The sequence below is a fragment of the Caretta caretta genome, chromosome 6, assembly GCF_965140235.1.
Source record: "Caretta caretta isolate rCarCar2 chromosome 6, rCarCar1.hap1, whole genome shotgun sequence".
Lineage (NCBI taxonomy): Eukaryota > Metazoa > Chordata > Testudines > Cheloniidae > Caretta > Caretta caretta.
The window spans coordinates 23,662,435-23,677,692 of NC_134211.1; the positions used below are offsets into that span (position 1 = coordinate 23,662,435).

Below are 15,258 nucleotides of genomic sequence, written 5' to 3' on the forward strand. Positions count from 1 at the left end.
CTCTCAATAGTTGGCAAAGAGATAAAACAGTTCTCCACAATGCTCAAGGCTAAGGTGGCAATAGAGTACCTAGAACAACAGATAAATGGTCTATTTTACACTTTTCCAAAACCTCACGTTAGGTGATGGGTCCCAAGGGATTGATACACTATTGAAGTTCAAAATATTTACTGTATCCTTCTGACAGTTTTCTAAACCCCATTCCCTTACATTTAGAAAGTGCTAAAGTGCTCCAAGCCTGCTTTTTTTTTTTTTTTTTAATATGAGATTTCAGGGAATTCCCATCCATCTCTCTCAGCTTGTCGTTCAATTTAGGAAGATCTTTGCTTGAAGAAGATCTGTAAGGCACTAATGGCAAAAAAGAATCTGAAAAAAGATTCCAGGCACAGCTTACTTACTGTAAACCAGAGGTGGGCAAACCATGGCCCGCGGGCCACATCCGGCCCTTGAGTTCCTGGCCGGGGAGGCTAGCTCCCAGCCCCTCCCAGCAGCCTCAGCTCGCTGTGCCACCGGTGCTCTGGGCGGCGGGGCTGCGAGCTCCTGATGGGCAGCGCAGTGGCGTGGCTGGCTCTGGTCGGACCACGCGGCTGCCAATCCTGCTGCTCTGAGCGGCATGGTAAGGAGGCTGGGGGGGGGGGTTGGATAAGGGGCAGGAGCTCCCGGGGGGGCAGTCGGGGACAGGGAGCCGGGGGGGGGGGGTTAGATGAGTCAGGAGTTCTGAGGGGGGCAGTCAAGGGGCGGGGGGTCCTGGGAGGGGGCGGTCAAGGGACAAGGAGCCGGGGGGGGGGGGGGTTAGATGAGTCAGGAGTTCTGAGGGGGGCAGTCAAGGGGCGGGAAGTGGAAGGGGCGGGGGCCAGGCTGTTTGGGGAGGCAAAGCCTTCCCTACCTGGCCCTCCATACAGTTTTGCAATCCCGATGTGGCCCTCAGGCCAAAAAGTTTGCCCACCCCTGCTGTAAACAATCAGGGAAATTTCTTCATGCAATCTACCAGGTGCCCAAATGTCTGTCTGCTGTTTCAGTGGCATATTCACTAGAGTCAGCATTAGAACCTGCTCACCCATAGCAACAAGTACATTATGCTCCTGGAGTCAATATTTGTGTTTACTCTAGCACCAAGCAGCTGTGATTATACTCATGCTTCCTGGACCTAGTGTGTAGCAAGCACATTGCTTCTAGAAGCGGCTGCACAGCATTAAGCAGGTAGCTACTGGGCTCAATACCCACTCTATCCAGAGGTGAAAGGATGGGGAACCACAGACATTCGCAAATTGCCTCTGCACAGCTGCCTGAAAATATGGCAGCCCTAACTTTAAAGGCCTAAGAAGGGCACAGAAATAGCTAATGAAATCTCTTTGTCTTGTAATACTAGACCAGTGGTTCTCAAACTAGGGGCTCTACTTGTTCAGGGAAAGCCCCTGGCGGGCTGGGCCGGTTTGTTTACCTGCCACGTCCGCAGGTTTGGCCAATCGCGGCTCCCACTGCCCGCGGTTCGCCGCTCAAGGCCAATGGGGGCTGCGGGGAAGGGCGGCCAGCACATCCCTCGGCCCGCGCCGCTTCCCACCGTGGCCAGTGGGAGCTGCGATCGGCCAAACCTGCGGACGCGGCAGGTAAACAAACCGGCCCGGCCCGCCAGGGGCTTCCCCGAAAAAGCAGTGCCCCTAGTTTGAGAACAACTGTACTAGATCAACCCCAACCTTACCTGAGAATTCTGACAGCCTTCACAACCCCTCCCCAGGCTACTTATTAAAAACAAAATCTTAAAATCACACTGAAAGGAAAACATGCATAAAATTAGGTTTCAGAGTAACAGCCGTGTTAGTCTGTATTCGCAAAAAGAAAAGGAGGACTTGTGGCACCTCAGAGACTAACCAATTTATTTGAGCATGAGCTTTCGTGAGCTATAGCTCACTTCATCAGATGCATACTGTGGAAACTGCAGAAGACATTATATACACAGAGACCATGAAACAATACCTCCTCCCACCCCACTCTCCTGCTGGTAATAGCTTATCTAAAGTGACCACTCTCTTTACAATGTGTATGATAATCAAGGTGGGCCATTTCCAGCACAAATCCAGGTTCTCTCATCTCCCCCCCCCCCCCCCATACACACACAAATTCACTCTCCTGCTGTTAACAGCCCATCCAAAGCGACCACTCTCCCCACAATGTGCACGATAATCAAGGTGGGCCAGAAGCGTTGTTCTAAATCAGCCATAAAAATGTTGGCATACTGTGGGGCCATGCGGGTACCCATAGCAGTGCCGCTGATTTGAAGGTATACATTGTCCCCAAATGTAAAATAGTTATGGGTAAGGACAAAGTCACAAAGTTCAGCCACCAGGTTAGCCGTGACATTATTGGGGAGAGTGTTCTTGACGGCTTGTAGTCCATCTTTGTGTGGAATGTTGGTGTAGAGGGCTTCTACATCCATAGTGGCCAGGATGGTGTTATCAGGAAGATCACCGATGGATTGAAGTTTCCTCAGGAAGTCAGTGGTGTCTCGAAGGTAGCTGGGAGTGCTGGTAGCGTAGGGCCTGAGGAGGGAGTCTACATAGCCAGACAATCCTGCTGTCAGGGTGCCAATGCCTGAGATGATGGGTAGTAGACAGAATATCCCAGGTCGGGGTTCCAGGGGTGGCCCCACAGTATGCCAACATTTTTATGGCTGATTTAGAACAAAGCTTCCCCAGCTCTCGTCCCCTAACGCCCCAACTCTACTTGCGCTATATTGATGACATCATCATCATCTGGACCCATGGAAAAGAAGCTCTTGAGGAATTCCACCATGATTTCAACAATTTCCATCCCACCATCAACCTCAGCCTGGTCCAGTCCACACAAGAGATCCACTTCCTGGACACTACAGTGCTAATAAACAATGGTCACATAAACACCACCCTATACCGGAAACCTACTGACCGCTATTCCTACCTACATGCCTCCAGCTTTCACCCTGACCACACCACACGATCCATCGTCTACAGCCAAGCTCTGCGATACAACTGCATTTGCTCCCACCCCTCAGACAGAGACAAACACCTACAAGATCTCTATCAAGCATTCTTACAACTACAATACCCACCTGCAAAAGTGAAGAAACAGATTGATAGAGTCAGAAGAGTTCCCAGAAGTCACCTACTACAGGACAGACCTAACAAAGAAAATAACAGAACGCCACTAGCCGTCACCTTCAGCCCCCAACTAAAACCCCTCCAACACATTATTAAGGATCTACAACCTATCCTAAAGGATGACCCAACACTCTCACAAATCTTGGGAGACAGGCCAGTCCTTGCCTACAGACAGCCCCGCAACCTGAAGCAAATACTCACCAACAACCACATACCACACAACAGAACCACTAACCCAGGAACCTATCCTTGCAACAAAGCCCGTTGCCAACTGTGCCCAAATATCTATTTAGGGGACACCATCACAGGGCCTAATAACATCAGCCACACTATCAGAGGCTCGTTCACCTGCACATCCACCAATGTGATATATGCCATCATGTGCCAGCAATGCCCCTCTGTCATGTACATTGGTCAAACTGGACAGTCTCTACGTAAAAGAATAAATGGACACAAATCAGATGTCAAGAATTATAACATTCATAAACCAGACGGAGAACACTTCAATCTCTCTGGTCACGCAATTACAGATATGAAGGTCGCTATTTTACAACAAAAAAACTTCAAATCCAGACTCCAGCGAGAAACTGTTGAATTGGAATTCATTTGCAAATTGGATACTATTAATTTAGGCTTAAATAGAGACTGGGAGTGACTAAATCATTATGCAAGGTAGCCTATTTCCCCTTGTTTTTTCCTACCCCCCCCCCCCGACGTTCTGGTTAAACTTGGATTTATGCTGGAAATGGCCCACCTTGATTATCATACACATTGTAAGGAGAGTGGTCAGTTTGGATGAGCTATTACCAGCAGGAGAGTGAGTTTGGGGGGGGGGGGGTGAGAAGACCTGGATTTGTGCTGGAAATGGCCCACCTTGATTATCGTGCACATTGTAAGGAGAGTGATCACTTTAGATAAGCTATTACCAGCAGGAGAGTGGGGTGGAAGGAGGTATTGTTTCATGGTCTCTGTGTATATAATGTCTTCTGCAGTTTCCACAGTATGCATCCGATGAAGTGAGCTGTAGCTCACGAAAGCTTATGCTCAAATAAATTGGTTAGTCTCTAAGGTGCCACAAGTACTCCTTTTCTTTATGCATAAAATTACGTTCTGTTCTTGCTAGAATGTGTGTAAACTTAACAATGGCCAGCAACAGGCTTTCTTCTATACACACTGCTTATAGGTAGAACCCTGTGTTTTTCACAAATGCGAACATATAAAAATAAATAAAAAAGAGTAACTCACTCTGCAGCTGTGACTATGCTGTGGGGCTGGACCCAGCTCCCCCCTCCAGGCATTATGACCTGGCACACAGGGTCACAATGCCACTCGCTCAAATTTGGCCCAGCCACCTCTCTGTCATCACAGAGGGGCAGCCAGGCCAAATCTGAGTAACGCTGCAACCCCATGAGTCAGGAACAAAACCCAAAGCAGGGAGCCAGGCCCAGCCACACAGGACACAAGGTGCTGCTGTAGGATAGAGTGTGGGGCAGGCTCGCTCTGCAACATATCTCCCCAACCTCCAAGGCAGTCCACCCTCCTGGGGGCAGGAACTGACCTCTATCACCAACACCCTGAACAACGAAGATAAAATGTAAAATGAATTCTCCCAAAAAAGTTATTAAAACATAAAACTTTTCACAGGGCTCTCTACTTATAACTATTGCATTTCTCCATATTTGAAAGATAATTGGGCCAGTGCTGCCCTCTAGTGAACAAAGTATTCAAGTAAAAACTAAAAACCGTGACAGCTATACCCTCTTCAGTGTAGAAAAATTAAGTGTGTATAGCACTTCCCCTTTTTGCTGTAATTCCTTGTAAATTTAGTAAATTTTAGCGGCTCTCTTTCCCTGTGGGAATACTGAAGCTTAGGGGGTAGGAAAGCTACAAACTTACATACTGCAGTAACTGCATCAAAAATTTTTACTTAGAACTTTATAGCGCAGTAGCACCTAGATGCCTCATCATATTCAGTGTCCCATTGTGCTAGGCATAAAATGATGGTTCCTGCCCCGCCTATGACAATCTAAGTATATGATGTGGGAACAGGTGGATACAGACAAAGGAAGCACGAAGAACAGGTGTGCCCATAAACCCAAAAGGGTCAGATATAAGTCATCTAGGATCAGTGTGACTGAGCCTTCAGCAGTTCTTTTGGACAGCAATGAATGAAATACCTAAAGGAACAATGTATAAAGCAACACCATCCATTTGAGATTCTTATCAATTTTGTTTTGAGATTAATGTAGTTTCAGATAATCTACCTGTGCCAGAATCCTAATTACTAATGTTTTGTAGTTTTGCCACCCACATCTGCCTAATTATCAATTTTAATTTTCTCTCTTTGTGTTGCTTTGTTAAAGACCATCCCAAACAGGGGAACAGTCTATACAGGAAGCACTGTCAAATGCAGAAAGTAAACAAAATGACAAGCTTTTCCCCGCCCCCCAATCTTTCAGTTATAGTAATGTTAGCTATTACTTACATAAATATGTGAAAAATTTCTTGTAAAAGTGTGATTTTTTTTTAAAACGGATGAGTCTCTAAATGCCATGAACTAAAGTTCATACAGTATCAAGGTTGAGAGACCATGTACTCAAAAGTCAAGAAATTCCAGTAGTTCAGATTGAATTATGCAAGACCAAAAGCTTATCAGAAATTGGGGGAGAAGTGTTTTCCCCTCCCTCCCATAGCAAGATCATAATTCAAACCACCAGAATTAAGCAACAAACAACAACAAAGAAAAACGTCAACCTTTGGTAGTATAGCAAGCAATGAAAATTTGCACTCCAAGAGGAATTTCCCAAAAGGAAGTTATGGGAAACTAAAATGAGCTAGGATAGAAACTGGAAATCAACCTTGCCTGCACTGGCAGCTATTTGCAGTGTTTTTCCCCAGATATTTGAAAGAAGGTGGGTGAGGTAATATTGTGACGGGTTCCCCCCCCCCCCCCCCATTAAGGTACCACCTGGTGTACTGACATACCACTGAGCCCGCCTGTACTGCCAGCCTGGGCCCTCTTTAACCTGCCTTGCTGAGCCAGGCTCTTAAGCCTCCTCTAGCACACACACACAGGCGTGGCCACACCCAGCTGCAGAAAGACACTGAGATCAGCTCTGGGAAGACTCAGTTTAAGGGACTTGTCCCAGCACTCAGGTGCCCACGTCCCTTGGCGTGCAGGCCCAAGGATATATTGTCTTGCACTGTAGAGAGAGATCTGTACTGTGCAAACTCATAAAAATCGCCCCCTCCCTCAATGTGGAGGGAGGTATTCACAGCTTTTTCCCCCCTTCCCCCCAGATCTGAATTGCACAAACTGGGTTTTGAAACAAACAATAAGTTTATTAACTACAAAGGGTAAATTTTAAGTTATAATAAGGGATAGAAAATGGAAGCATATTATCTTAGTAAATGAACAAAAACTGCAAACTGAGCTTAACACTCTAGATAGGTAGTATATAAATTAGCAAATTCTCACCCTGAGTGATAAAGTCTGGTAGATTCTTAAGGCACAAGTTGCCTTGGCTTTCCCATGTTTTCATACACAAGCTAAAGATCCTTCTAGCCTGGGACCATCACCTCCCCTTCCCACCGTTCAGTCTTTGTTCCTCAGGTGTTTCAAGGTGTGTTGTTGTAAGGAAAGTGAGGTACCCCCAGGATGTCATTTTCCCCCTTTTATATCTTCTCCCCACGTGCTGGAATGCTATTGTGCCGTGACCTGGGTCAAACAGTTCCCATTGAAACTTCTGAGAGCTTTCTATTGTACACAGTTCCTGGGGTAATCCTTGTGTGCATTTCCGCAATAAGCCATTAACATTTTTTGGCCTTTTTACTGTCGTACCTGAAGGGCTGCTTGAGAGTGTTTTCAACCTCAGGACATGTTTCAGCAACACATACATAGCCAAACTTCATAACTTCACATACAACGATAGCACATACAATCCAACAAGATATTACCATCTAGCCGATCAAGACTTCTAGAACGACGCCCCACAGGGCATACTTTGTATAAGAAATATCCTAATTACATGAGAGCAGTGAATATTGCAGTGTCAGGGTATAACAAATATCTTTTATTGGATCAACTTCAGTTGGTAAAAGAGACAAGTTTCCAAGCTACACAGAGCTCTTCTTCAGGTGCTATTTGTGCCAATAGTAACAGGTCTTTGCATTAGTTATGCACAGGTCAATTTATTATCCATTCTTAAAAAAATAAATCTGCAAAGAGCCCATTTAAGTACTTGATCAAAGGTCACTACCCAGCTTTGACCAACATCCTTATTTAAAAGATTTATAAATTGTTCAAATACATGTATTTTATAAAATAAAGAGTTTCACAATGAAATTAGAGTCTTCCTACTACCTCTGTAGTCATTAGGCATTGTTGGGAAAGTGAATACTTCACATGCTTTCTCTTACACACCAATGTCACAAAACACATGCAGTGAAAGTGATCTTTAGCAAGCTCTCCATAACTGAAAATACCCTGCTCAAGTCTTGCATAATAGTGAAAACTTGACTCTATGGTACAAATAAAATTGATGCCACTTTCATTTAACAATATCAGAACTAGAGGTCTTATCTTCCCACTTAGTTAGCAAAGCAATAAAGAGATTTTACAATGGGTACAGCTATTCAGCAGTAATAAGAGCTATATTTCTTGAAAACCAGAAACACTTGAAAATTGAAATGCTCTCAACAATTTTACACACACCTTACCAGTGCAAATATAAGGCCGCACTTTCCATGCTCATAGAAAACTTTCAACCGCGTAAGCTCCCTGGGGCAACTTTAATCTCTTGAACAGAATGGAATTCAATTAATTTTTACAGGTTTTATCATACTTCAGTTGTATTATAAAGAGGTTTCTTCATGTAAGTCCTTACCTCACTTTCAGGTATTTTAGGGCACCTATTGCCATGGTATCCTAGCAGTGAACTTTCTAGGATAACTCCTAATGCGACTTTGGAAAGTCGCATAGTATCTCCCCAGTTTTTATGGAGGAAATGAAGCAAAGTCTGTAAATGTTCATACAAAAGTACTTTCAAGATATAAAGGCACTATGAAGGTGCTAAGCAATAACCTCATTGACATTTATTGTTAAAACAAACCAGATCCAGTTACTTTACTTCTTCCTACATCCAAGCAGGAGACCTTGGTTCAGTGTTCTGCTACAGTATCTTCCTATAAAGGAGATATTCACAGACTCCCTTAACAAAACTCACAGCAAGAAAAAATTTACCAAAATGCACAGAATTCTTCAAAAAGCTGCCAGTTATTCATTTCCTCTCACCTCAGAGATAGAGTTTTAACAACCACTGAAGTATCTTATAGTTGGGAGATGTGACATGGTAGCCTGGCTCCTAAGGGTAGTACTGCCTACTGGTCAGTCCTCCCTATCATGCAGCATGACCCTTTAAGACTTTGAGATGCTCTGATACAGCTGGAGTCTTTCAGAGAAGGTAGGGCTGGGCTCCCCTCTCACCTTGCCAATCAGGTAGGGGCTGAGAGAAGGAGACAGCATAAATGTTGCCACCTCCTTCAGCAGACAGAGCAGATACCTATAGACACTGCACGGCCCTGAGTGATCAAGGAGAAGACAGCAGCAGAGGAAGGTCTGCCTGCTGAACTCTCCTAGCCTGAGTGGGGAAGGGCTGGTAAGGAAAAAGGCCATCTACAAAAAGCTGCTCGAGACTCTACAGCTGCTCTAAAGTAGAACTCCAGCTCCAAGGAAGAGAGCTAAGACGTTCCTGTCTTGAGGAGTGGGACAGAGGGATTATCTAGAGTAAAACCCAGCTCTGAGAGGATGGCTGGGATTTCCTGAATGGGAGAGGAAACAGACCAGGACTCTTACATGGACCCAGAGTAGGCATGACCTTGAGCAGCTCAGTAACTGAGTTCCCCTCAGTAGAATGAGTGAATAAACCAGATTCCACAACGGGAGGCTAAACTAATTTGTTCTGGGTAATTGTCTGAAAAGATCCAACAGGTGTGGAGTGCAATGTGCCTGCAGGGCCATGACAGGCCACAAGGGGTGTGGGCTGGAGACCCATGCCCTACCACAAGAGCAGGTGGAAGCAGTCTTTAGCATTCATTCAAAATCTGAGTGCTGGGGGAATAGTTATTTAACAGTTTGATATGGAATCTAATTTGAACTCACAAAAATAAGTGAATTCAGGAGTTATGGCTGAAGTTCTGTTCTCAACTCACCTGGATTAGTCTTAGTATTGCAACACTACACCACTATTGTTTGAAGATACAATATATGACTGTAGGAGTCTCTTAAATTGATAAGAGAGTGCTCTATGACAATCAGTAGTTCGGGATTGTTTGTGATTAGTCATTGATCATTTTTATCAGACACGAGAAACCTAAAAACATAAGTTCTAGTTTTTAAGCGTTCATAATAGTCTGAAATGTTGGATACCTGAAGTGCTGAACAACCCTACAGTGCTGGAAAGTAGAACGTTCCATTCTCAGCAGCACAAAATGACATTTGCAGAATGATCTATCTGCTGGGGATGTTAGGGAGTGCAAGGTTTGGGTTTGTTGAACATGAGGTCTTTCAATTCGTAAGAGAGATATAAGCACAACATTTTCCAAACAGAGCTCAGCATGTCACTTTGGAAGTATATTTGGCTTCTGCTGGCCTGGAACTTGAGAAGCCTGAATCTCATCCCTCAAGCCCAAGATCCCCAGCTGGCAGCAGCCAGCAAAAAAAAAAAAGAAATCTTCCAATTCAAAGGAAGAACATTCTGTGCACTTCGGCAAGTTTCCATAGCTGCAGGCTGATTCCATTCCCTAGAAATCATCCAAAACACTCTAAACCACATCATACTGAGCTGATTCCATAGAAGCACTGGCAACTAGCTGGCTGCAGAGGGAGCCATTTGCCTGCTTTTCCAGCTGCATGAATGGTGAGACATGAAGTCAGCTTCCCCGAAAGAACAGGTTATGTCAGGCTAGCTAGAGTGATTAGACCTATTTAGGTTTCAGAGTAACAGCCGTGTTAGTCTGTCTTTGCAAAAAGAAAAGGAGTACTTGTGGCACCTTAGAGACTAACCAATTTATTTGAGCGTGAGCTTTCGTGAGCTACAGCTCACTTCATCGGGTGCATACCGTGGAAACTGCAGTAGACATTATATACACACAGAGACCATGAAACAATACCCCCTCCCACCCCACTCTCCTGCTGGTAATAGCTTATCTAAAGTGATCATCAAGTTGGGCCATTTCCAGCACAAATCCAGGTTCTCTCACCCTCCCCCCCACACACACACAAACTCACTCTCCTGCTGGTAATAGCCCATCCAAAGTGACCACTCTCTTCACAATGTGTATGATAATCAAGGTGGGCCATTTCCTGCACAAATCCAGGTTCTCTCACCCCCTCACCCCCCTCCAAAAACCACAGCAGGAGATTGAATTTGTGTGTGTGGTTTTTGGAGGGGGGTGAGGGGGTGAGAGAACCTGGATTTGTGCAGGAAATGGCCCACCTTGATTATCATACACATTGTGAAGAGAGTGGTCACTTTGGATGGGCTATTACCAGCAGGAGAGTGAGTTTGGGGGGGGGGGGGGGCGGAGGGTGAGAAAACCTGGATTTGTGCTGGAAATGGCCCAACTTGATGATCACTTTAGATAAGCTATTACCAGCAGGACAGTGGGGTGGGAGGGGTTATTGTTTCATGGTCTCTGTGTGTATATAATGTCTACTGCAGTTTCCACGGTATGCATCCGATGAAGTGAGCTGTAGCTCACGAAAGCTCATGCTCAAATAAATTGGTTAGTCTCTAAGGTGCCACAAGTACTCCTTTTCTTTTTGCATAGACCTATTTAGAATCCATTGCTTAGTTTCAGTCTTCAGCAATGACTGTACAAGAGTTCTACCAGTGGAAAAAGAGCCCGTGGCTGGTTGTGGAGAAAATAAAGGCCTGATCCTCTGCAGTGCTATGCAGTGATGAGCTGCACGAAGCTGAAGAACCGGATCCTTCAGTCGCTCCGGGTCTTCGGTGGCACTGAAGGACCTGCCTCTGACGGCGCGGAGCGAATGAAGGACCCGCCGCCTAAGTGCCGCTGAAGGCCCGCAGGGCCGCCGGGTGAGTAAAAATTCTCAGGGGAGCCTCCCCAGCCAAGAGCTCAGGCAGGACGGTCCCGCGGGCTGCATGTGGCCTGCGGGCCGGAGTTTGCCCACCCCTTTAACAACCGGTTCTAAATCGGCTTCAAAATTTAACAATCGGTTCATGCGAACCGGCTCCAGCTCACCACTGGTGCTATGCACCCTCAACATCTACTAGTGTCAATAGAAGTCAAAAGTGCTCAACACCTGATGGAACTGGTCCCTAAAAATAACGCTGCTACTGCTTTAGTGTTCCTCTGCCATTTGGGAGGTATACCAACTCTTGGGCCCCAGGAAAATTTCATTTCATGCAAGACTTCGCAGAAAGAAAGACACCTATCCTTTGTATGAAGTATATTTTGTGGTTTTGCAAGTTCATTGTAAAAACCACACCCTAGAATGTTCAAGGTAATTAGAACACTTCACTAGCTGAACATTCTGACATCTGCTTCAGAAAATAATGGGTCAGCTTCTATGGTACACAAATGGACCTCTCCATATCTTACTGGGGAAGATTTTAAAATACACTAAAGAGCTGTAACTCTATCCATGTACTCACAATTTTAAAACTCCCATTTTATTCCCAAACCCCTACCAAACCTCACCCCGACACACACAGCAACCAAAGGGCCAAACAAAAAACCTAACCCAAGCAGAATTTTGACCCTGAAACAGTGGCGGTACCAGAGACTCCATTAAATCCACTGGGAACTTCACCATTGCTATTGATTTTATATGGAAAGTGGTCAGATACTATGGTGATGGACGACAGCATAAATCCCTAAAATACATAGAAAACGTAAGAAGCTAGATATATCCTACACAAAACTGCACACCTGGACCTCTTTTTTCATTGCATCTCTTCTTTTAGAAAGAATATGGTCTCTGGGGAAAGAACACTGCATCTTCCAAGCAAGCTTTTATCTTGAAAATACAAAATTCATCCTTAGGCCTTAGTTGCTAAGGAAAATAAGGATCCAAACTACTGATTCCAACAAGCAGACCTATGTATAGATAAGAAGAACTTTCATCCCAGTAGTAGAGAATCTCCCTTCAAAGTAAGCTTCACCTATGATTCTTTGTGATGAAGCCACAGTGAAAGTAGACTCTCTATTCTATCTATAAAAGGAGTACAACATAGTATATATAGCACATGATGTAGTTTTAAAGACACATTCACTGTAGGCCCATGTAAGTGTATCAACACAGTAGCTAGCCTGATTAAAACAATACTTTATAATTGTGTGAATTCCTTTTGTTCTCACCTTACCTTAGTACCTTCAGTGCTGCCTGTATTACCATTTTGGACATGTAACCTTAACCCGCCTGGTTACCATATGAGAGTGGTTATTTGGATTACTTTGCTTGATGGTTATTCCCAAACAAAAAACATTTATTTTACGCAAAATGTTTTAGTACAGATCTACAACTACATATTTCTGAAACTATCAGGACTGCTTTAATTACATCAATACTGAATTCAGGATCTCAGCTAAAAAGTATTTTTAAAAAAGGATTCTTAAAGACAAAAGAATACAAGCGGAGCTTCATAAAATACATGCAGCTACGTGTGTCCTCTGAAAATAATAGCAGAACGTCCACATCAGCACAATGAGGATGAGAGAGAACTGCTAGACATAATCTATCCATTTTCTTCCCTTCATACGCACAAGGGTTTCAGAACAGGTTATCTGTAAACTTAGAGCAGGGGTGGCCAACCTGCGGCTCTTCAGAGGTTAATATGCGGCTCCTTGCCTAGGCACCAACTCTGGGGCTGGAGCTACAGTTGCTAACTTTCCAATGTGCCGGCGGGCGCTCACTGCTCAACCCGCTGCTCTGTCCCAGGCCCCGCCCCCACTCCACCCCTTCCTCCAAGGCCCCTGCCCCTTCCCCGAGCCTACCATGCCCTCACTCTTCCCCCTCTCCCCCCCAGAGCCTCCTGTGCGTGCGAAACAACTGACTGCGGCAGGTGCTGACTGGTGGGGCTGCCAGCGGGCGGGAGGCACTGGGGGGGCGGGCGCTAACGTATTACTGTGGCTCTTTGGCAATGTACATTGGTAAATTCTGACTCCTTCTCAGGCTCAGGTTGGCCACCCCTGGCCTAGAGGATCACCACATGCTTTGTCACTGTAACCATGTCTTTCTGCTTGGCAGCATCACCATACTTTTTATCACCCTTTAACTCTAGCACCAACAAGCTTCATTTCTCCAGCTGAGAAATATTCAGCCTGCTACAACGCCTCCCCTGCACATGCAAGAGCACGTGCCATCAAGGAAGCCTGTGGACAATGCAATCCATTTATGCTGGTTGTCTCTGCACCGCACAAAGTAGTGCTTCACGCTGGCACTTCGATTTTATGTATATTTATGTTCTGTTTCCGAAATCCACCATTTACAGAACTCCCACTAGGATAGATCAACCTCAGCAATTGCACATTCATTAAAAACCAGACCAAAAATTCCTATGATGCGCAGCAGTAAGTGACAAAGACTCGGTGGACCACAGAAGCGACGTGCTTGTTCAAGATGACCGGATATCGTATCCGCTTCTTCCAGCCCCTCAACCACGAACACAGTGAAAGCAGTGAAAATGGCAGCTTTGCTCAGACCTCTGGGCTATAAACAAGGCAATATAAGCAAGCAGCTTGATTACAGGGAGTGGGGGGGGGGGAAGATTCCTCAAAATTATGGTATGAAAATATGGTAGAACAGGATAACACAAATCCACTAGGAGAAAGTGATCATTTTGAATTAAGCACACTCATGCATTGTTCATCTTAGGATTGCACTGACTTCACCTATTTAGCATAAAGAGGAACCAATTTAATTTGCCCTCACTAATATGAGCACGCAGCCCATAACTAGGAACCCAGCATGTTTTAACTTGACCTGCAGGTATTTGTGAAGCAACACATCCTGGGATTTTTAGTCCCTACAGACAGCTGCTCTATATTGAGGAGAAGAGTCAGGTAAGTTACACGCTGCAACATAAGGCTCTAGATAAACAACACTTTGGCTATCCTTGTCCTCTAAACCATGATGTTTTGAACTATTTGACACTTTTTCGTCATCTTTAGACAAAATCCCAATGGTTACTCCCTACCTCAGGAAGCATGCAATGTGGAGTTTCTCTTACTATGTCTGTGGCTCTATGTTAAAAAAGTTCACATCTTCCCCAGGGTCTCGTCTCCGCTGCAGCAGGTTTTGTTCAAGGGTTATAAAACCTGTTCAAAATAGCGTCATAATATATTGGTCCTTGCACAGTTTAAACCATTTATCTAGCACAAGCTTCTGTAAGGTTACTCCTATTATTCTGCTGGAGAAACTAAACAGTTTCAGTCAGTCAGTCTTGTTGACAACAAGAATTTAAGGGGGGAAATGCACACATATGAAGAACCCAAACAGCAATGGTATGTGTGGCATCAAGCAATTTAGAGTTTGACCAAGTTATGTAGCTATTAAGAAAGGAGATCTATTTTTCCTACCTGATTAGTTTGCTCTTTGAGATCTTCTCAGGCTTCAATGATAAGACTGAGAGAAACTGCTAACTCCTTACCGACTACGACGCAATCAGAAGGCTTTGTGTTCCGTCTTCATCTGCGCTGGGAAGGAACTATAACCCAAGTGTCTGGACTGGTATAAAAAAAGTCCGAGAGAGAATCCCATATTTTATTACACATACTTGTGTAGAAATAGCTCCAACTAAAATCTTAAATCCAGGCACAAGAGAAATGGCTGCACACTCAGTCATCCCAGTTGATAGTCTATGGGGAAGGAATCAATTCCTGAGCAAGCCTTTTCAAGAGAAAGAGTCCTGTGCCCTGAATCTGTATAAAACTGTTGAGAACAAAAGTAGGGAAAAAGTAAGCGTTGCCTGCAATGAACTCCTAACCCAGAGGTGGGCAAACTATGGCCCGTGGGACCGTCCTGCCCGGCCCTTGAGCTCCCGGCCTGGGAGGCTACCCCCAGGCCCTCTCCCTCCATCCCCTTTCCCCCGCAGCTATG

The 15,258-nt window shown here is 45.0% G+C and overlaps 1 protein-coding gene across 6 annotated transcripts in view; it reads right to left on the reverse strand.

Annotated features, from left to right (window-relative positions):
* Positions 1 to 15,258, reverse strand: part of MOB2 (MOB kinase activator 2) — a 164,542-nt gene that overhangs the window by 109,206 nt on the left and 40,078 nt on the right. The gene's annotated exons all lie outside the window — the stretch shown is intronic.